Below are 22,938 nucleotides of genomic sequence, written 5' to 3' on the forward strand. Positions count from 1 at the left end.
TTCTGTAATGACATGAAATGTTATCTTTGTTTTGCCAAGATTATAAAACAGTGTAAGCTAGATTACCCCATTTTATACATCTGAGAAGGTATTCTTATGGTTGTATTGTTCTGCACATTCTTGACTATTTTATCCAAGTAAAATTCTGGAAATAGAATTGCTGGGATGAAGAGTAGAGAAAAGGTTAGGGCTTTGGATACACATTTCCACGTTGCCCTGTGAGGAGCTTGTCCTGTTGTCCTGGGGTACATTCTGGCCCACAATGTGTTAACGCCTGTGCCCCACGCTCCCCTGGGCTGTCGTCGTTGTTTCACTAGCATCTATGGAGGAAGCATTCCTCCCTCTACTATCAGCAAGCAGGGTTTGAACAGTGTTGGTGGGTATTCAAGAATTTTAGGCATACCCCAGCTAGCTGGTATTAATAGTCCAGCAGCACTTTTTTTCCTATTAAAAAAAAAAAAAAAAAAAAACCAGAACTGAGTCCCTTGGCTTATAACACAAGCCTCACCTTCAATTTTGCTCAGTTGTGTTGCTTTGGGTTTGGATGGAGGAGAAGAGGAGTTTGCTGGTCAGAAGGATCCATGATTGCGGTCAAGATGGGTGGGACAGCGGGGGTGACACGGGGGAGCCATAGCTAAGGCTCTCCACCTGGGTGATTAAGAAAGGTTCCTACCCTTTAATTATCATTCTAAATTATAAAAATTATTCCGCAATCAAATTGTTTCAGACCACTTCCTACAACCTTGTAATTAGCCCATCACCTTCTCCCAGGCAGCTGGCAACGTTCTAGAGAACCTGGCAAGGAAAGCCAAGTTTCCTCCCTCACCTCTTTGTAGCCTTGGGTTTGTATTCAGTAGGTCAGTGTTTTAAAAATTACTAACTACTGCCTGTAATAGCTAACACACATTGAGCTTCTGCTCTGTGCCGGCCACTCTTCTGAGTATTTTACAAGTGAGCATCTCTCACATAATATCAGTAATTCATTCCTAAAAACCAGACTTTCTGCACAAAAACATTGATGCCGAACACCTCATTATTTCACGTGGAGGAAAGCTGTCACAGTCCACTGCACAAAACCCAAACCCTCAACAGTTTCCAAAAGTGCAGTAAAGCACTGGAGGATACCCATATATAATTAACAACCAGTTCTATTAAATGTAAAATGCATAAGGTAACTCTTTCAGATTGCCAGACCATTTACTGTATGGGGCTCTTCACAAGCAATTGCTTTGTGTGTAATAACTTGCTGCACCCGTTTGTTGACTCTCCACTAGATCCTGCCATCCTGCCTATTGTATGTGCAGCATGCATTTTGTTTAACATGTTGTGTTGTGTTTGGAGATGTAAATATACATGTTTCCCAAATAGACATTGGCCAAAAATAACTATGATAGATGACACAATGTTTGAGTAATAAAAACGAAGCTGTTTCCTCTTGATAAAATGTAAATTGAGGAGGTGTTCTTGAGTAGACCTGTTAGTCATTTGGTTCTCCATCCTCAAGCACGTACTCCTGTAATGCCATGAACAGAGGGACACAGGAAGGTGAAGTAACTTCCCCAGGGTTTCCCAGCGGGTATGTAGTAATACTGAGATGTTAGACCAAAATGGTCTGCAGGAAAAAGTATGACTCCTTCTGCCTCTGAATCCAGGCCTCTTCCCAGAGGCATCTATGGTTTCTTGTGCATTGTTCTTGAGCTACACTGTGCATATACAAGTTTATAAATATATATATCTATATATATATATATAGATATATCTCTCCTTTCTTTACACAATCGTGAGCATAAATATAGTATATAGTTTAAGATGTGTCCCCTACACTCCTTGATTTTTTTTCACTTAGTAATGCATCTTGGTACTCTCTATACCAGAACATATGGAGCTGTCACATGCTTTTTGACAGCTGCATAATATTCCTTGTCACAGGGACACCTTGTTATACTTAATCCAACCCTTATTAATGGATTGTTTCCAATCTTTTGTTGCTATAAGCAGAGCTTCACTGACTATCTTTGTGGTTGACTTTGTTAGGTATATGGACAGGTTTATCTGTAGATGAAATTCCTGGATGAGGAATTTCTGGGTCCAAGGGTTTGTACGGAAAATGTCAGAGGAAGTGAAGGGCAGTGAGTAACAGGTGAAGCAACTTGCCTGAAAGCCCAGCAAATGCATGGCGGTGCCATCTGTGAATCTGGGCAGTCTTGTTTCAGAGTACTGGCTTCTCACCACCCCAGGCTGTGATTTACTCTACTCTCTATTTCTTCCAGTTGAAATTAATCATAAACTTTAGGCAAGGGAAATATTTTTAATTTATTTTCAAGTATTTACTTTTTGGTTACATGATCAATGTATGAGCACTGTGTATTGAGGAGGCTGAAGATGGTCATGGGCTCTGGTAGCTCCTCATGTCTGCACTGAGGACTGATTAGTTCTTACTGACTTTTTACCTTGATATGTCTAATAGTTATGGTGTAACATGTATTGAGCTGCTATAACAGAAACCCAAATATATATAATGGCTCGACCATGATGGACGGTTAGTTCTTGCTTATAGAAGGTCTCAAACAGGGGATCTCCTCCAAGCAACTAAATGGGGACCCAGGCTCCTTCCACTTTCTGGCTCCACTGTCTTCAAGAAGTGTGGTTCTGTGTTCATCCATTTCAAACTGATGGAAGGAAAATGAGCAGGAGGGGTCTTAGTTGGAGGGTTTTATGATTCAGGAATGGAAGTTGCTTCACATCACTTCTGCTGCCACTCTGTTGGCTCAGACTCAGTGGCATGGCCCCATCCAACTGGAAGGGAGACTGAAGTGTAGTGCAGGTGTGAGCCCAGGAGGACATCGTCATTGTCCATTGGCAAGGCAGTGGGCAGAGTGGTAGGAGCGCCAGACTTAAGAGTCAGGACACCTGGTTCTAACTTCAAGTCTTGTCAACCATTAGCCTTGTGACTTGGGAAAATTTGCCTTGTCTCCATAGGCCTCAGTTTTCCAGTCTTTCATGTAGGGGCTTGGACCATGCAGAGGAACCACCAGCCCTAACATCTTATGAGCTGATTTGTGGACCTTCTGGAGACCCCTGAGCTAGTGGAGCCACTCAGACATGTTCATATCCAATCCCCATGAGGAGAGTGGCTGAAATTATGCTTGGCACATGGCAGGCACTTAATAAATATCAGTGGAATAAACAAATGGATAATCCAAGTCGACCCTCATGCCAGGTTCTTCTAGGAGAGGGTACAAGCTTATAGAAGTTAAATGACTTCTTCAAATCACACTATGAGAAGGGTGGCAAGGGCAAGAAGTTCTAAAGCCTGGGTCTTCTGGCTTCAAATCTGATGCAAATCAGACAGAAGAGGAGTAGGAGGGAAGCAGAGTCCCACTGACTGCATGTGTGCACTGGGAAAACTGGAGAGGGGAAAAAAGAAAATGTGGGTTGACAGATGGGACCACAGCTCTCTGTGTCCCTACGGGGGGTGGAAGACACCTCCTGGGTGGTCGGGTTCACTGCCTTACCCCAGGGCCTGGGGTCTTCCCTGGGAGGAACATGCTCATAAGTCTCTGCTGGTCCCTTTAGACGTGTGTCCCAGAGGGAGTGGATGGAGGTGTGGGTGGGTTTTCAGGAAGGCAACCCCACTCCTGGAAACTTGCAAGGGAAGAGCCATAAAATGATGGAGGACTGCTTGTGGTACAATGAAAGAAGCAGATGTCAAGTAGTGTGCGGGTACAGTGGGACTCGAGTCTTAGGAAAAAAGACTGGAAGGAAGTAGTTACACTGGGCATACTGGCCCACGGTGTAACTCAGCAGAGCCCGCCTGGGCGAAGGACAGTTTGCTGGTAGCAGTAAAGATCATGACAAGGACTCTGTATCGTCCTGAACATTCTCCCATGTGAACCACATCGCTCCACAATATCCCAGCTTGGTTTGGTTGGTTTGGTTTTCTCTAAATACTGGCACTGAATTTGTGATAGAATACAGTAGAAAAATCAGAGTTTGTTTTACAGACATATGCTTCACAAACTTTTATAAAAATTAAACGTTCTTTCTTCAATTACTGTACTTAAAAAATGATCTACAGGTTTCACTTTTCTCCTGAGCACAGCCCAAGCCAACGGCACCACTTGAGAGCCTTGGCTGATCTGTCTTTGCCAGGGAGGGGCGGTCGTCTTGGACCGGCTGTCCATTCTGCCAGATGGACGTGTAGCTCAGAAATATGGCTAGGAGACCATTAACCACTGCACCTCAGAGTGTGAACATCTTTAAATAATATATTTGGAAATGTTTTGGAAAAAACGTAAATTAAAACTGTTCCATGAGTACAGGTGATATAACTTTAAGTTTTAAATGAAGTGCGAATATTCCTTACCCTCAATGCAGAAGATCAAAGCATTCTAGGTGAAATGTGCCATTTCTACAAGAATATACCAGTGCCAACCTGCTGCCTTTGGCTGGGACACTAAAAGACAGTCTTCAGGAATGAGTTAATCAGCTTCCTGAGTCCAAAATTTACATGGAGTTCAAGTCAGGCTGTTGTTTTGGTTTTGGAATCTGCCCACTTGGCCATGTTCAATGTCACACAATGCTTGGAGGTTGGAGCCATGAGGAGGCTTCTCAACGCTTGACAGTGTGTGGTCCAGCTGGGAGCCGGGCTGGGAAGGTGGACGTCCAGACACATGCCAGGTTCCTCCAATCAGATGCCTTATCTTCCATCATTGATCTGGTGGCAGGAACATCAGGCTACTTCAAACGAGGATGTTTGGCTAAAACATTGTTTAATCTAAGAACAACTCACAAACATTTGGTGAGAGGTCCCAGCACATCATGGATGATGCAGAGGTGGTGAGGTGAAGCCCCTGAGTTTGAAGGGCTCAGGGCGTCTCCTGGACCCAGACAGACACTTGACTCTGGTGCAGAGCAGCAGACCGGCCATGGGGAGAGGCCAAGAGCCAGCAGCACAGAGGGCAAAGTTTTCGTATGCTGCTGCTCCTGCTGGAAGTCTACACTATGCTGGAGGCCCTGGGACACTGTCTCAGCCCAGGGAGGACTCAGCCTGTGACGATGGGCCGTCCTCACCGCCCACAGCCCTGCTGACAAAGCTCACTGAAGTGGGCCTTGGAGCATCTTCAAGGCATAGACCTAGCGTCTTGGTCATTGTTGCCTTCTGGTTCTTGCTCACTGCCGCATTTCTCATTTCCTCAGACCAAACATCCCAAAGGCCCCAGATTCCTGACTGGAAACTGGTGGGAGGCACTGGAGAAATGGAAATGGAAGGACTTGAGCCAGAGATCTCAGTAGGCTAGTAGTTACCTTCTAGCTTTTTGGAAGCAACGTCATTCAGACAAGCCTTGGGGTTGGGCAAAGCTTCGTTCAAATCCTAACTCCACCACTTATTAAGTAGGTGACTTGGGCAAGTTACTCAGCCTCCCTGAGAGTCAGTGTCCTTCATTCCAAAATGAGGACAGCAGCATCTCGTGGCTGACTGGCGGTCCCCACAAAATAATGTCTGCAAATCACTCAGCACAGTGGCTGGCCTAGAACAGATTCCTCAGTTAAGATTTGTTATTAGTTTGCAGTGGGCCCAAGAAGAACACTGAGATTTTCAACAGCAGACAGTCTGGACCAAACTGCCAGGCTGTTGCCTGTGTAACCAGGCCGCTCTTGGGAGACAGTTAGGTTGTTTCAGGCTCTGCTCCTACTCCCTCTGCCTCAGTCCCTATCCCGGTGCCGTCAGCTTTCGGCCCCTTGTGAGGACATCGGGAAAGCTAGAAGTGAAGCTCCTGGATTAAAAACTGCAAGAAGGTGTTTTCCATGACACTAGAACATGTTTTTAAAAACTGTTTGTAAGTGAGTACCTGCGCGCGTATACACACATACGCATTTCCTTTTAGCGGAGGAACCGACCAGACCGGTTTTATATAACTTACCCGTCATGCCCAGTTACAGGTGAGGAGCGAACAGGTGTGCCCGGTGGGCTTCTGAGGATTACAGCTGTGTTTGTACGCAGGTGTCGGAAACTGGTACACTGGCTGGAGTGTGCCAGGCCATGAAATCTGAGCTGGATCTTCCGTGGAGTCTGCCCCGGGCCCCTGCCTTTATCCCTGCTGAGAGATGGAGGAGGATTGCCCAACTGGCCTGGAAGTTGCTGGCAATCTTATCAGGCACTTCAGCCTCAGGCTGTCAAGAGTAAGTTCTCAACTTGTCACAACATAGAAGACATTTTTCAAATTGTAAACAGTGCTTGGGTCATCTCACAGAAGCCTACCCCAAACAATACAGCTGAACCTTTGAAATAACATCTTCCAGCCTCCCTGCTCTTTGCCTCTGTGGGAATACAGTTCAAGTTCTAGCCAGGAACCTGGGACACCAGGGAAGGTGTGTCCTGCTGCCACCTGGAAACTCCAGAGAAGCATCTTCCGCTCCTTCCCTTGGTTGCTGGAGACTGAAAACAACCCCAATGTCCATCATTCAAAGCCTGGTTAAATAAATGTTGGTCCATTCAAACAGTGGAATGCTACACAGGAGTTTAAAAGAATGAGGTAGCTCCATGTACAGACATGGAGGGACCCCCAAGATGTATTCTGGAGAGGAAAACACAAGATTCAGAACCATGAGGATGGTCTGCTACCCTTTGGCAAAATGAAATGAAATAAAATGAAATCAGGGTGCCCCACAGTTATATAGTCATATTCATCGATTACCTGTCGGAGGACACGCAAACTGTTATCAGTGGTTGACTCTGGCAACAGCACCAGATTCTAGGTAAAATAAAGAAATTTTATGGGTAAACTCTCTTTCTTTTTTTAAATTTGTGCTCCATATGTTATTTATCTAAAAGTAAAATGTATTTTCCAGCTTTATTGGGGTATAATGTCTGTTAAAATCCACCACTCTCCATGGCATGTCGGGTACATGACGCAACGTTTCGATCACCCTGGGAAATTCCTCCAGACCCCTTTGCTGACAGTCCCTGCCCCTTGTGCCCTGGCAACCATTGATTTGCCTTCTATCACTACAATTTTGCCTTAAAAATAGTTTTAAATTAAAAAAAAAGTTTAAGCTGGGTATGGGTATAGTAATGATTCTGTCTTCCAAAAGGTCTTCCAACTGTAGTCGCTTCCTGCAAGAATGTGGTCATGTGGAAGGGATAGAGTAGGAGTATTAAGCCACTAGGAATCAGGGAACTAATGACCACAACTGCCTTCTCCATTTGGAGCAAGTTTTCTTGATGAGCAATTTGCTACATTTCTCACCCACCCTACCCCCAACCCCGTCCCCTTTTAGTGCCTAGCACTGAGCAGGCCTAGGGAATTTGATTTTTGCCTAGAATATCTTGAAAAGATCTAGCAAAGTCCTAGGTCATTTGGTGACAAATTCCATTCACTCCGCAGATGTTGGAGGCCCCTTGTGCTGGGTGCTTGACATACAGAGGTAGGAAGCCCTAGTCCCTTGCTGTCTGGGGGCTCACCACCCAGGAGAGAGTCAAACAGGTAAACCAGGAGCTACAAACAGGTGGCCTGGGGGCCTTGGCCCAGACCTGTTTGATGTGTTTTGGAAAAAAGCTGAATTACAACGTATTTAGTAGAGCACGTTACCTTGTGATTCAACGAAGACCCTCCTCACTGTGTTGGCTTTTCTCATTTATATTTCCTGCCTGGGCTCTGAAAGCATTTGAGTTTGAGACACTGTCCAATGTGTTATGTACAGCAAAATGAATGTATAAGAACCACAATAAAGATTGGGGATGGAGAACACCTTCCACAGGCAGGAAAGGAGAAGGAGGAGGACAGGTGTTCTGGTGTCTGAGGTCTGAGGACCATCAGAAATAACACATGCCCTGGAACAGAAGTGTGGCTCTCTCGTTCTTTTAAAACCGTTCTCCCACCATCTCTGAAAAGACAACTTGCTAAGTGATCCTCTATCTGGAAGAATGTAATGAAGGGTCATCCTTCAATGTGTGATTTATAACTGGAGACCAGCTGTAAGAGCAAAGCAGAATGTAATTGACTGATGAGTAAATGCCTCACTACCCTGGGATTTTCTAGCTGAGTTTTCTTCCCATCCTCTTCTTCCTCCTTTGGAAACAGCACTTAGCAGTAGGACCAACTCCTGCTGTGAGGAAGGAATACGGTTCGTGAAAAGGAAAGTGCTGCTGCCTCTTTCTTCCACCTGTAAATTACATTACACAATGTAATCTGGAGCCAGGCTCCTGAAAACGCCCATCTCAGCCTTCTGGGCCCCTCAAATAGTTTTTCACCTCCCTGAATTTTTGACATAATTATATTAAGATCATTCGCTAGTCCCAACACTGGCACGGTCCAGGTGCCAATAGTGGCCACCCCAGGTGATGTAACACCTCCCATAAAGACCATCGTTGTTGATATAACTCCATCCATGATGGCTAAGCACCCATAATGTCCATTCTTGTTGACTTAATGCCTCCCATGTTAATACTTTTCGTAACAGCCATCCTCATGGACATAATACCTTCCATAATGACCATCCTTCTTGACACAGTACCTTTCTTAATGGTCCTCCTTATTGACATGACACCTTCCATAACACTTGATCTTGTTGACATAACACCTTCCATAATAACCATCCTCTGATGTAACATAGTCCACAACTGCCCTCCTCACTGACATAACACCTCCTAGGGCTGTCCTGGCCTCTCTGGGTGAGGAAAGCATGTATCTGTCAGGCCCCAAAGATTTCCTGGAGTGTGCAGCCTAGCTTTGCTGGCCTTTTTTCCCCTGGCCCACCTGGTTTGCCAGAGGAATCACTTTGCTGACCTGGCTCATGGTCGTTGGAGAGAGCTTCGTTCAAAGACTTACTCTCCATGCCAGGCCATGTGGATTGCTTGCCCCCCAACCCCTACCCCTGCCTTGAACATTGCTGGAAACAGTGGTAACTAGGTTTATCGTGGTGATCATTTCATGACGTATGTAAATCAAACCATTGTGTTGTACACCTTAAATTTACACAGTACTTTATGTCAATTATATTTCAAACAAACTGAAAAAAAATTTTTAAATAAAAAACAATAAAGAGACTGCTGGAAATAACAACAATAAGTACTAACCCTTAGTCCCTAAAACAAGAGGTTTAAACGGAAGGCTGTTTTCCCTGTTGGCTGCTGCCCTGGCCCCTGGGATGGTGATACACTCACACTCCACAGTCATGTCCGCATAAGTGATCAAGAAGCTGGGCCTCTGTAGTTAAGAAATAGGTAGACGGAAGGCCTCCCCACCAAGACCAGTTTCACCCCCCTCTCAGCTGCCACTTGGTGGAGGCTGACATCCCTGTCTGCAGTGGGCAGATACTGCTGTCTGTCCATCCAGTGGCTGCAAGGACAGAGCAGGAGTGAGTCAGTGTGGTCATCCTCCAGACAGTGCTAGAGCAGAGGGTGGACTGCTGCCAGAGGAGGGGGAGTAAAGGCAGTGGAGAGGTCGTGAGGATGTCAGAGGTGAGAGGGTGAGCAGATGTCATCTCCGGTCGCGCAGTACGTGTTCATGAGTTGGAGTTGGGGTCAGAGCTCTGAGCGGCAAGATTACGAGATCCTACTGGGTAGGGAGTTTGTTGTTTTAGATGACTAGCCTCCTTCCTCCCTACAGAACGTTTCCTGTGGTCACAGGAGCCTGTGTACCAGGGCAGAGGGCAGGGCAGGTATTCAGAGTGGGTGTTTGGAAAAGAAAACAGCGCTCTTGTCTCTGTGTCGGTGCTGTTGAGTATACAGACTGAAACAAGCCTCTCTGACCATTGCCCCTCCCTCACTGGGGTTGGGGCCAGCACTTGAGCCCAGGCTGCCCAGCAGCCTGTGACCTTGGTGGATGTCTTGGAGTAGCTGCAGTGCGTGGGCTTTGGCGTAGGCAGTCCTGGTTTTGAATCTCAGCTGGGCATCCTCCCAGCTGTGAATGGGAACAGTTCACCTAAAGGAAATATATAGGAAGTCCCTGGCACATGGCAGATGCTGAACAAATGGGGGCTGGTTAGTAATTACCATGGATCCTGGATGCCACCTCCCACCAGCCTTCAGCTTTGGCGAGCCCTGCACAGCCAACACTTCCGGACCCCTGGGGTTTTAAGGCCAGGCTTCCCACCGGATTACACCTTGATTTCTGGTTTTCATCTGAGGACCCACCTGTTCTTGCTCTGCCCAAGATCTAGGCGACATGACCAGACAGCATCACCTTCTCTCTGACCCACTCTTCCACCTCCCTCCCTGTCCCCTTCCAGCATCTAAAGTTTTACAGTAAATATAGTATTTCGAGACATCCTCATTGATGTACATTCCCTTAAAGGCTATCCACTTGACACAACACCTTCTATAATGGTAACTCAGCTCAAAAGGGAAGGCCCAGTGTCCTAGACAATACTTTGTATTTGTCCAAACCCCTTTCCTTGAGCAGCTCAGCAGGTCCTACCTGGTACCCTATCTGGTTTCAAGTTCTGAATTAGTTTTCTACAGCTGCATAACAAACTATCACAAACTGAGTGGCTTAAAACAGTACCCTTGAATTAGCTCACAGTTCTGTGGGCCAGAAGCCCAGATATGGTGTGGATGGAGTCTCTGCTCAGTCTCACAAGGCTAACATCAAGATACTGGTCAGGCTGTGCTTATCTCGAGCTTGGGGTTCTCTTCCAAGCTCACATGGTTGTAGCAGAATGCAGTTCCTCATGGTTATAAGCCCAAGGTCCCCCTTTCCTCACTGGCTGACAGCCAAGGCTGCTCTCAGCAGTTGGAGGCCACTCACATTCCCTTGCCACGTGGCCCTTCCCATCTTCAAAACCAGCTACAGAGAGTCTCCATCATGTCAAATCCTTTTACTGCTTCAAATCTCTTTCTCCAGAAAAAGCCCAGTCTCTTTTAAGGGCTCAGCTGATTAGGTCAGACCCACCAGGATAAAGCCCACTGGGCCGTTATAACATAAGCTCATCACATGAGTGACACAGTATTCAGAGTCCCTCCCACACACAGAGGGAAGAGAAAAAACAAGGGGCTGAGCCACTGGGGTCATCTTAGGATTCTGCCTACTACAGAGTTCAGAGGCTCAGGGCCTTTGTCCCATCTGTGGGGATGGTAATGATGTGGCCATCACTAGTTGAGAGCCTGCCCCTTGCCCAGCCCCACTCTCTGCACTTTACACAGACGGCTTCATTCCAATGCTTGTAGAAGCCCTGCATAGTTCATGTTTTCAGCCAAATACTGCAGACAAGAAACCTGCAGTGTAGAGAGGTCAGGTGCTTGTCCAAAGTAGCCCAGCCAAGCGTAGGCCCAGAGAATGAGTGAGGTGCCTGGGCTCAGGGCAGGGAGTGTTTCTCACACAGGGTGATGTTGGAGGGCAGTGTTGGGGTGGCCCCCAGAACAGATCTCTGTCTTAATGGAATCTGCTCTCCTGCTCCCCATCCCTGCTCCCTCATGAGTGGATTTTCAAAGCTGCGGGCTGACCTAAATGAAAGGTGGATGTTTTACTATAATTCAAAAAGATAATGCACCCCAGTGCTCATAGCAGCACTATTTACAATAGCCGAGGCATAGAAGCAACCAACAGGTGAATGGATAAAGAAGATGTGGTATATATAAACAATGGACTATTACTCAGCCATAACAAAGAATGAAATAATGCCATTTGCAGCAACATGGATCGACCTAGAGATTATCATACTAAGTGAAGTAAGTCAGACAGAGAAAGACAAATGTCATATGACATCACTTATATGTGAATCTAAAATATGATACAAATGAACTTATTTACAAAACAGAAACAGACTCACAAACATAGAAAACAAACTTATGGTTACCAAAGGGGAAAGGGGGTGGGGCAAGGGATAAATTAGGAGTTTGAAATTTGCAGATACAAACTACTGTATATAAACTAGATAAACAACAAGGTTGTACTATATAGCACAGAGAACTATATTCAATATTCTGCAATAAACCATAGTGGAAAACAATATGAAAAAGAATGTGTGTGTGTGTATATATATATGACTGAATCACTTTGCTGTACACTGGAAACTAACACCACATTGTAAATCAACTAAACTTCAAAAAAAAGAATTTTTAAGTGGATGTTTTAATAATGAAGCATTTCCCTGCCCACCCCACCCACCCCCACACACACATCCCATTCTTACATTATCCTTTAAGAGTTAATGAAGAATAAGGTAGAAATCGGCTGATACAATCTGCTGGAAAATCCTATGTTAAACTAAACTCATTTTTTGTTTAGCCAGCTCGTGGCTTACATTCAGATAAGTAGGAAAGTGTTCTTTCATATTGCTCCTAATCATCAAGGAATGCAGCCCCATCAGAACATGTTTCAAGGCAGCTGTGCTCACCTGCCCCCAGCCAAAATCCGTTGTTCAGTTGGTAGCAGAGACAAAGTGAAGATCTCTGAGTCCAGTGCCCAGTGACTGAGCAGTGTTCTGACCTGGTTCTCACTTTTCAGAGAAATGCTCCTGGTTATCTTTCGTAGTCTTTTGCCATCTTTGGAGTTTTCTAGTAATTGAACATCATTTTTTGCTTAAAGAAGAACTTCTTCCCCTTCTCACAGAGCAATTATCACGGCTATGTACGAATTTGAATCTGTAGTTTTGCTCACTTTTTGGTGGTTATTCAAATCAGTGATCAGCAACTGATTTTCAGGTTTAAAAGTGAAGCACACGTATATTATACGAAGTGAAATAAGCAAGACACAAAAGGACAAATCCTGTAAGATTCCTCATGTGCAATGTTCCTAGAGTAGCCAAATTCATAGAGGCAGAAAGTAGAGTGGTGGTTGCTGGGGGGCTAGGGGTGTGGGGAGTTAGGGTTTAATGGGTGGAGGTTCAGTTGGAGAAGATAAAAACGTTCTGGAGACGGACAGTGGTGATAGTTGCACAATATGAATGCACCTCGTGCACTGTACACTTCAAAACGGTTTCCATGGTAAAGTGTGTGTTATGTATATTTCACCACAATTAAAAAGTGGGAGGGGGGCATGTTTGCAGGGCTTATTTGTGAGCATAGAAAGATGTTTCCCTTTTCTTTGTTATTTATTTTTCCACCACAATAAGAAAACAGTGAAGTACCCTTTATGATTCCAAGGCTTGCTTTGTAAATTGTGTATCTGATTCTAACCCCGTACTTAGAGGAAGACTTGACACACACCAGTGTCCCTCCTTTCACAAATTCTGGGGATATGAGCCTCCTGCCCCCTCAAGTTAACTCCCTGCGCTCAGCGCTCAGATCACGGGTAAGGATCATTTCATCGGAAGCCAAAAGGCTTCTCTCCTTCATCTTCACAGTTGGACACCCGGCAGTTTTTTGCAGCAAGAACCGTGTAGCTTGAGGGCAGAATTGCTAAATTGCTTGTGGATGAGACCCCGTACCCAGCACCATGCAGACACACAGAGGTACACAGTGAGGGTTGAGCATCTCATCAAAGCTTCAAATAGTTAGCAACAGTTTTTCTGAGTTTTAAAAAATTGTTTTATGGAGGTGTACAATAAAATACACAAATCGTAAGGGTACAGTTTGATGAATTTTACATGTGTATGTACATATATGCATGCGCTATATACGTGGTGGGGGGTCATTCCAGTAACCGGGAAGTTTTCCTCTTACCCCTTCCTAGTTAGTGTCTCTCCCCTAGACCTTCACTTACATCAGCAAAAATTGATTTTGTCTTCTTTGACTTTGACATAAATGGAATCATACAACATGTAGCCATCTCCCGCTAAATTTTTATCAGAAGAACTTGAACAACTAATCTCTGATGGCAAGATAGGACCGTTGGCAAAGGACTCTAGGGCTGGAACAGTAAAGAAATGGGGATTTCAGTAACTTCTGAACTTATGGCAGGCAGGGGAAGGGAAGGCCCCTTACTCTGTGTGTGTCCCTGAGCACAGATACACATGGGTTCTTTTAAATCTGCTTTGATTCTTCCCCATCCGTCCTCAGTGACTTTCATGGTCGTGTGCTTCATACTTCAAGGTCTGACAAAATGAATCTTTTTAACATCTCTGTGACATTTTAGCATATCATCATAAATTACTTGTAGCAGTCATAAACTCAGTTATATTTGTGGTTTAATTCTGCAATTCCCTTGTGCAAAGTCTGTTATTACGCAGCGTTCTCTACCTCTTGGAAATCATCCCAGTGCAGTTCCATTCACTTGGAGTTAAATGTTAAATGTTAAATTCTGGGTCTTGGGGTGGCAAGAAGCCTTAAAATGGAGCCAGAGAGGTTTATACATAGGTGTGTTCATTTGCTTCAGAATGTGGCCCACACAGGGCCACGGCCTAGTTACGAGTCTCTAACATACATCTCCAATATGCCGTGTGTTTTTAATCGGGGAAGGAAACAACAGAAACAACAGAAGGTTCAGATGGCTCCCTGCAAGCCCACCACGACCTCAGAAAAATAATTCAAAGGACAGGCCCTGCAGACAGTTGACCTCTAGTGTCCACTTTGGAGGATTGTTCACTTACTTTAGAAAATAACTGACTTGCATCATTGCATATAAATTTCCCTCCTAAAGAGTTTGGGAATTAAGATTAGGGAGTGAATGGATGGACACAATGGCCCCGTTTTGATAAACTAGTCCGACAAGTCAGATTGACCAAGAATGCACACAGTTCCTTTGAACATTGCTCTTTGAACTTTATTTTATTGTCTGTCCTCTGTGATTATTTGAAGAGCTATGGAAATAGTAAACTATTTTAAAGGGAACTGTGGGTCTCTTTCACTAAGGGGGTGAAAACATGCCTTCATATGGGAGGTACACATGCTGTCTGGTGCTGGGGAGTGGGATGGTCCCCTGCTCTGTCACCCCATCTTCCTCCAGACTTCCCGCAGTCCCCCCAGCTCGGCCTGAACACCACACTCAGCTTCGCCACCGGGGTGCCGTGCGGGCAGCCCTCATCCCACTTCCCCTTACTTCTGAGAAAGAGAGTGAAGAAAGATTTGCCCTGCTATCCCAAGAGGCTACTTTTCCGAAGCCTGGGGAGTAAGATGGGGGGAGTTAGGAGGGGGACAAGGTTTTAGGGGACAGGGGAGAGTGTTGGTGTGACTTCTCAATCAGGTCCTGCTTGATTTCCAAACCAATGCGCGGTCCCAGCTCAGATACCTGAAAGGGCAGGTGGGAGTCTCCAGGAGGAGGCGCTTCCTGTCAAGCCAGCCAGAGGCCTGGATTGAGAGTCTCTCAGCCCAAGTAAAGGAGAAGGTAATTCGGTAGGTGGGGGCTTGGGGAATTCTCCTAAACGCATCTCTGATTTTACCCATGAGTCTCACTGACAGTGGCCCTCAGAAGTGAGCCCTGCAGGCCGGGGCTTCTGGAAGGTGCTTTTCTTCCAAGACCCGGCACTAGCTGTTTATACCCAGTGCTTTGTTCCAGAATCATGGCTACTTTTCTTCTGCTACCAGCTCGGTCACACACCTCTGACACCCACAACCCCTAGGCAGACCTCACAAAGCTGCAGAGCCATCAGCGGCTAAACACGCCAGTTTCCCCTTCTCAGGTCCTCGCACAGAGACACTGCCAAAAAGACACAGAAAAGAACTACACCCCAAACATTTTGAATTCCACGGAACTTTAAATCTTCAGTTTAAATTCAAACCATATTTTCAGATTATTTTAAAGGGAACTGCTTGTGTAACCATTTTAAACAAATACCTTTCCCTTTTGATATCCTGGAGATTCCCCGGACAGCCAGCAGGTTTTAATCCATTTCAATTTGAGAACAAGCCTACTCGAGAACAGGCAGTTCTCATCACAAGGCTCCCAGCTGTGTGTGGAATTCCCTGGGCAGGGCTGGCTCTGCTGACAAGCCATTTTTCATGTGCTCGGCTCCAGTGTCAGGGCTGGGGCACAAAACCTAGCTCTGCCTCTTAGTAATCATATGCTCCTGGGGAAGTTACTTAACCTCTCTGAGCCTCAGTTTCATCATCTTTAAAATGGGGATTCATGTTAGAACCTGCTCTGTGGAGTGAACATTTGTAAATTCTTATCAAAGGTAAGCATCGAGCTTGCACTATTAAGTACCCAGTGTGATTATTAAGGCTGGCCTGGTACCTAGATTCCAAAGGTTTCTTATCCAAGAGAGGCTGATTAGTTTCTGAACCAGCAACTTGGATTGTGGTTCTTTTTATGTGAATGTGGGGAATTAACTATCTCCAGACAGGTGGATGGGTGATCTTCCTGCTCTTGGTGAGATTTTCACCTCAGATTACCAGTCTGTAAACAGACCTGGCTAAGTCCATGCCAAAGAAATTTAAGGTGTCTACACCAGTTGTCCCTCCATGGCCTGCAAGTGTTGCTCCCCCAGGATGGATTAGCAAGGCTCCGAGTTTGGTGGTGTGACAGCCTGGCACCCCCTCCCCACAGCAGACCCCATTAAGGTGGGTTATGTTGGTGGTGATGCCCAGCCCCGCAGTGTCAGCCAACAACTCCATGCACTTCATAACAATGTCAGCACTTCCTCCCCTTCTGGTCGTTCCCACCAGCTCTGGCAGCTTCCGTGAGGGCTGCTCAGTGTGGTACCTGCTGGGGAAGTAGGGAGGGCAGGGTGCTGAGGTCGAACCAGACTCTCCCAGCTGTCTCCTGAGCTCAGCAAACAGGGAAGTGAGGTCACTTCTCTGAGCCTCAGAAGGGAGCTAGAGTCACATGAGTCAACACATGTAGAAGGACTTTAATAGCCAGTGAGCAGGGCCAGGGCAGGGCAGGGCAGGGGAGGGGAGGCGTGGAAGATTTAAGGCTGCACCCACACTTGCACAACCCTAGAGAATGAATGCCTCCTTAAAGTTTGCCCCTAGGTGCCTCACCTGCATCACCATTGTCCTGCCCATCCAGCCAGGACCCTGGGCTTCAGACTGAGAGCCAAGCGGCTACTCCAGTTGTTTCCCTGCTTAACGTCCTTCGGTGGTGCCCCAGCATGAGTAGCAGTAGTTGTAATGTGCTATCATTACTAGTAACGATAACAGCTAACATCGATTGACTACCTGGCACCGTTCTAAGCACTTTCTAGATATTAACTCATGTAGTCCTTTCAACAATTCCATTATTATCCTCATTTGCAGATAAGGAAAGTGAGGCACAGAGAAGCTAAGGAATTTGCCCCACAGGACACACCTAGTAAGTGGTACAAAGCCAGGAATTGATCCTGGGCAGTCAGGTTCTAGAATCCAAGCTCTTAACAATGACACAAAGCTGTTAAGATATGCTAGTGCCACTGGGTGAAGCCTAAACTCCAAACCAACAACCGGCCCCTGCCTCTGTCTCCAGCCTCCTCTACGCGCATTTCCTTGCCCTCTGGCCAAGCCAAACTCTCTGGAGTGGTTCCAAGGAAGCCGTCTTCACACCTGTGACTTTGCACCTGCTGTTCCCTCCACCTATCCTTCCTGACATCCATTTCACTATCCTTGGCTGGCAAACATCTATGCATTTTTCTAGACCCATCTTAAGTTGTGCCTCCTCTGTGAAGTCTTACTTGACCACCCCAGACAGTTGATAGCTGACCTCAGTTTCTTCAAGAGTACCTTGACCTTCCTAGTGCCCTCAGATTGCTGTCTATCTGATGGGGTCTGATGGGGCAGATAAAGAAGCAAACTACAGTCAACTTATGTGAATTCAGCAATTGCCTCCGCAGGGAGAAATCATGTAAATCGTGTGAGCGTCCCTGTGCAGTGAATGAGAGGTGGGAGGGTGAATCACCGTCCCTTCTGTTGGTGTCACTTCCTCAAGCTTTCAAGGTATGAGCATCCACAATTTAACTGTAGTTTGCAAACCTAGCCCCTAAAATCAAATCATGCTTTAACTGGTACTCAGCCTGAGAAGTACGGAGCTGCTGCATGGGGGAGCAAACACCAGCCACAGCCCTGTGGACTTGCTGAGAGAGTGATGTTGGTCTGCAGGGTGGTGACGTCTTCCTGAGAGAGAACAGGGCTGTTTTTGCCCCAAGTGATGTTCTTCTTACGGGCTTGCTTTGGAATCTGACTCCCACTCAGGCTGTGACTGATCAGCCAGGCTGATTCACGATTGTACTGCATGATTCCTGTGTCTGAGTCCTTGACCTCCTGGGCATCCGTCCCATATGTCTTACTGTGTATCTCCTGGTGCCCAGGCTGTGCCTAGTCCCTGGCTAGGAGCTGTTCATTCATCGTCGTTGGAAAGAGAGAGTGGATGAGAGCAGGGTGTCCCAGGAAACCACACCGAGATTTGAGGCAGCAGGCTCTGACCCATCTAAGAAGTTGTAAATCACATTTGTCAGTCTTTAAAACTGTATTTGACACCTCTGGGAACAGAGAACTTCCTTGTGTTTATCTGGTGGAATCCCCTTACTTGCCTCCGTTTACCTTACAAAGACACAGCACGGCAGGGAGAAGACATAACAGGGGCGTTTGTAGAATATCCTGAGATATATGAATAGTAAATGGTGAATTACGAATGGTGATGAAAACAGTTGGAAATTCCCACCAGAGAAGCCGCTGGTGAGGCAGAAACTAGGCAAGGCATCCTAATAAGGAAAGGTCGGAAGGCAGGACAGCTGAAGAAGATTGCTGTGACTCATGAGCGCACGTGTGGTGCCTGCAAGCTTTCCGAGTGCTCGGAGACTGGCAGCCCACACGCTGCAAGCATCCGTGAGGTCGCCTTGGATGTCTTTCAGCCTGTGAGACCTCGAAATCCTGCCAGAATCTGGCGCTTTGTCTGGGTTTCTGTGAACTTCGGTAATAGATCTTCCAAAATACAAAGGTCCGGGGGAGACAAAAGAAAGAGATGTTGAGGAAGAAAATGTCCATCCATTTTCTTTAAATTATAGTACATTTATCAAGGCCAGGGAGTGGGAGTGGTTGCAGGCGGCTGAGATTTATTCCACAGCGTTGGAATTTCCAGTTTCAAGGTATGATTAATGGTGGTGAGTGGGGAAGAGGGAAAATGTGCAAGCTAGATGTCATTCTCAAACTCCAAGCATTTGTGAAAACATGAGTTATAAGCTATTTTACTCAAGCAGTGGGGGTCTCTGTGCTACTTTTAATACAGTGATATAAGTACCTGGGTACTTAGAGTTGGTGGGGGGTGGGTAAGGGGGGGGTCCATATTTCAAGTGCGTACACGGTTGAATCAATATCTTCTCACTCCCGCCCTCCCCCTCCAGCTGATATATTTATCACTGAGGATGAGGGGGGCAGTTGAAAATGGCAGTCCTATGGTGTCCTTGGCTGTGACCCTAGGAAACATCATGTAATAGAAACGGTGTCCTGACGCAAAGGTGCGTAAGCCTTGGCTTTGCAGCCCACGTGTCTTTAGCTTTAGTGTTCCCTGGGCTCTGAGCTGGAAGCCAGGTGTGGATTCTCTGGCCTGGGGCCCTGAAGGAGAGATATGAACTGTGGCCTGACCACAGAACATGCTGGGTTGGGCATCTTGAAATCAGAGCACAAAAACATGGTAGGATGGTAAAAGTATGCCCCAAGTGAGTCGTTTAACCCCTACAAGGCTTCATCTGCTTTCTTTCCAAAAAGGGGTTTGGATGAGAATGTGAGTTATTTAGACCCAAAATAAAAAATGTAAGCAACAGAGGTATCATTAGCGGTTCATGAAGGAAGAACTGGCATATTCAATCATTAGAGCTGGGACAATTGCCTTTCCATATGGAATAAATAAATAAAAGGGCATCCCAACCTCCAATTATAGGGGGAGAAAAAGTGTTTCCAATACAGATTCCCAGGTCCCACATTGGATCTACTGTGACTTGGAACTTCATCATTTTTTAAAAATATATTTTTATTGAAGTATAGTCAGTTTACAATGTTATGTCAATTTCTGGTGTATTCATCATTTTTAAAGCCCTCCACAGACCATTTAGAAACCCCTACTCTATACACTATTAACTCCCTGGGGGCAGGGACTCCGGCTGTTTTTGTCATTAAATCATTTGCACTGTGGATGATCCCTGGACTGTAGTTTGAACCCAGAAAATGTTTGAATGAATAGATGATTTCAAAGATTCTAAAAGAAAAAAATGAATTTCTAAAAAAAGATTATACATTTTTCTTTGGCTCTCATTGATAATGGAATCAACTGTCATATATGCAGAATTATTTGCGGTGCTGACCTGGAGGAAAGCAGGAGAGAAGAACTCTGAATGGGGAAATTTTAGTGAGATCAGCCTTTTCTTCTCAACATCTCATTTAAAGCTATTTGAAATTATTACCCATACCTTGGGAGAAACTAGGCCCACTCCCAAAATATTAATAAACCATATTTTAACTGTTGTCGTGATTATTCTTTTTTTCATTTATTAGGTGCCTACTTTGTGTAGAAACACAGTATCTCCAGCACAAGTTTTTCCCCTCTTTTTTATTTATTAAGGCATAACTTACACATAATAAACTTCACCAATTTTGTGTACAGTTTGATGGGTTGTAGCATTTGTGTACAACCTATAATCACCACCGTGGTCAAGATACCAAATGGTTTTTTCATCCTGCAGAGTCTCCTCGGCCCCTTTGTATTCCATCCCCTCCGTCTACCTCCAGCCTCAGGGAACCGCTGATCTTCTCTGTGTCTAACGCTCAATTGAAATAATAATCATAATTGTAGGGTCAGGCATTTTTTAATGTTTTGGCCAAAGGGTGTAAAAACAGACAGGGGAGAAATGAGAATGAGGAAAAAATTGGTAACTTAGCCAGCGAGGCTGCAGCCCTGAGACTGATGACAGCTTCACTTGAGAGTGTCGGAGGCCCTGGGAGAGCACACTGAGCCTTCGGAGATGGGGTGCTCCAAGGATTTTTTTTTTACAAATAACATGGTTAGACATTTCTATAATTACAGAAAGAGAATGCAAGGGTTGATGTATATGGCTCAGATCTGACAAGTGGATTTCTAAACATGCATCTGGACTCATTCTTAACCTGGTATCTTAAAGAACCCCTGGGCCATCCAATCTCTCAGAAGATTCCCAATGGCCATGGCTGCTTGAAGATGAAGCATTTGAGTAAAGAAACTTCTGCCTCAGAGGATATTTTCTCCTTCTGAGGCTATTAATTAAAAAGCTCAGAGTTCCTGGTTCCCAGCAAGATTTATTAGCCCAAAGTGAAATACAGGAATGGTGATATGTCTACGAAAAACCAAGTGCAGCAAAGACAAGAATGTGGAGATTTTGTATGGCGCTTGGGAAGCTCATAAAATCTGCCTCCACATGGGCACCAGGCACTGTTTGGGTCCTTAAGCTACCGCTGAAAAGGACAGGCAAAACCCTGCTGCCTTCCTGTAGGCAGCAGCTCACATTCTGATAGCAGGAGGTAGGAACAAGTTACACGGTGCTTTCAGAGAGGAGAGCAGGGATAAACGGAGAGCACGTGCAGGACAACTGGGGTGAGGGTGGGAGGAGCCCTTTAGGTGGCTGCTCAGGGAAGGCTGCTCTGAGGAGGTGATCTTTGAGTGAGATCCAAATAACAAAAAGGAACCAGCTCTTGCAAGAGAAAGAGCATTCTGGGAATCAAGACTGGCACATGCAAAAGCCCTGAGGTACAAGAGAGGTTGGCATGTTCAAGAAAGAAGGCAAAAGTGGCCCAAGCACAGTGACCAAGATGAAGAGGGGTACAAGCTGAGGTTGGAGAGATAAGAAGTCTTGCTCCAAAAATGCAAACCTGAGCCCTCTTGAAAACAAAGTCACAAAGTCAGCTGTTCTGGTGCCCCTGCACTCTGAGAGATATATGTGGCTGGGCTGCAGTTGGGAATACTTACATCTGCAAAATCACTTACTTCCTCAGATAATGATCATAGACCCTGAACTGGCAGGGAACGTAGAGCTAGTGTAGCCCAACCCCCTCATTTTACAAACGAAGGAACAGAGGCCCAAAGAGGGTAAAGTTCTTCCCCGATAAACTAGAGGAAATATTTGCAGTTCATTATCACAGATTGAGAGATCAATTTCTGCCCTATATAAAGAGCTGCTGGCTGGAGGGACTGGAGCAGAGTGAAGAGGGGAGAGGGAGCCACAAGGAGAGGTTGACAAAAATCCAAGTGTTTGATCCCGCACAGCTGCTGGGCAGGGGGGACACGGGTGCGGTTGTGCGCTGAGCGGAAGGAGAAGTGCATCCAGCGCTCAGGCAGGCCAGCAGTTCCCATAAAGCACATGGTTGGTCATAAACTGGAAAGAGCTCAAATGTCACTGAACAGGTGCCTGGATAAATAAATGGCGGCCTCTCCAGACAACAGAATACTGCTCAGTAATAAAAAGGAACAAACCACTGATCCGCACAGTAACGTGGGTGACCCACACGCGCTGAGCAAAAGAAGCCAGCTACAAAAGGGAGCACCCTGTTTTACAGGAAGGTCCATGTTGGGCAAAACCACTTGACAGTTTTCTGGGAACAGGAGTAGAGGTGAACTGCAAAGGGTACCAAGGGAGCTTTTGGGGGTGATCAATGTTTTTCTGTCTTGAGTGTGGTGGTGGTTACACGTGTGTACACTTGTGTCAAAACTCTTCAATGGGTCCTTTTTTAATGTATGTAAATTATATCTCAAGTTGTTTTTAAAATAAATTTTTGAAAGGAGGGGAAAAGGCAGAGCTTTTGGTTAAATTGCTCTTCTCTAGCTAAATGCTTACTGAGCAACTCTGTGTACAGGCACCATAACAGGGGCAGACCAGCCGTTCCTGCGAGCCCCTGGGCTCCCTCCTCCCACCATCCACTGCCCCCAGCCGGTCAGGCCCCCGGAGACCACAGTCAGAGCCCACGTCAGGGAGGGGACAGTGGCTACTCAGGAGAAAAGTGGCTCTTCCTTTTGGTCTGAGGGACGTGACAATCCCTAAAGCAAAGGAAATGGGAAGGAGGTTGGGCTTGTTGCTGAATCAGGGCCCGGTCCTGCCCAGCGGGCACCCACCCTACTGTTTAGTAACCAACTCTCTTGCTTGATACTGTTTGTTCAGACAATCTCGCTGACCCCCAGTCTGAGG

General features: G+C 45.9%; 1 protein-coding gene across 2 annotated transcripts in view; it reads left to right on the forward strand.

Moving 5' to 3' along the window:
• The window catches only part of CDCP1 (CUB domain containing protein 1), a 55,062-nt gene that overhangs the window by 3,227 nt on the left and 28,897 nt on the right, over positions 1 to 22,938 (forward strand). The window lies entirely within an intron of this gene.

This window comes from Camelus dromedarius, chromosome 17, assembly GCF_036321535.1.
Source record: "Camelus dromedarius isolate mCamDro1 chromosome 17, mCamDro1.pat, whole genome shotgun sequence".
Classification (NCBI taxonomy): Eukaryota; Metazoa; Chordata; class Mammalia; order Artiodactyla; family Camelidae; genus Camelus; species Camelus dromedarius.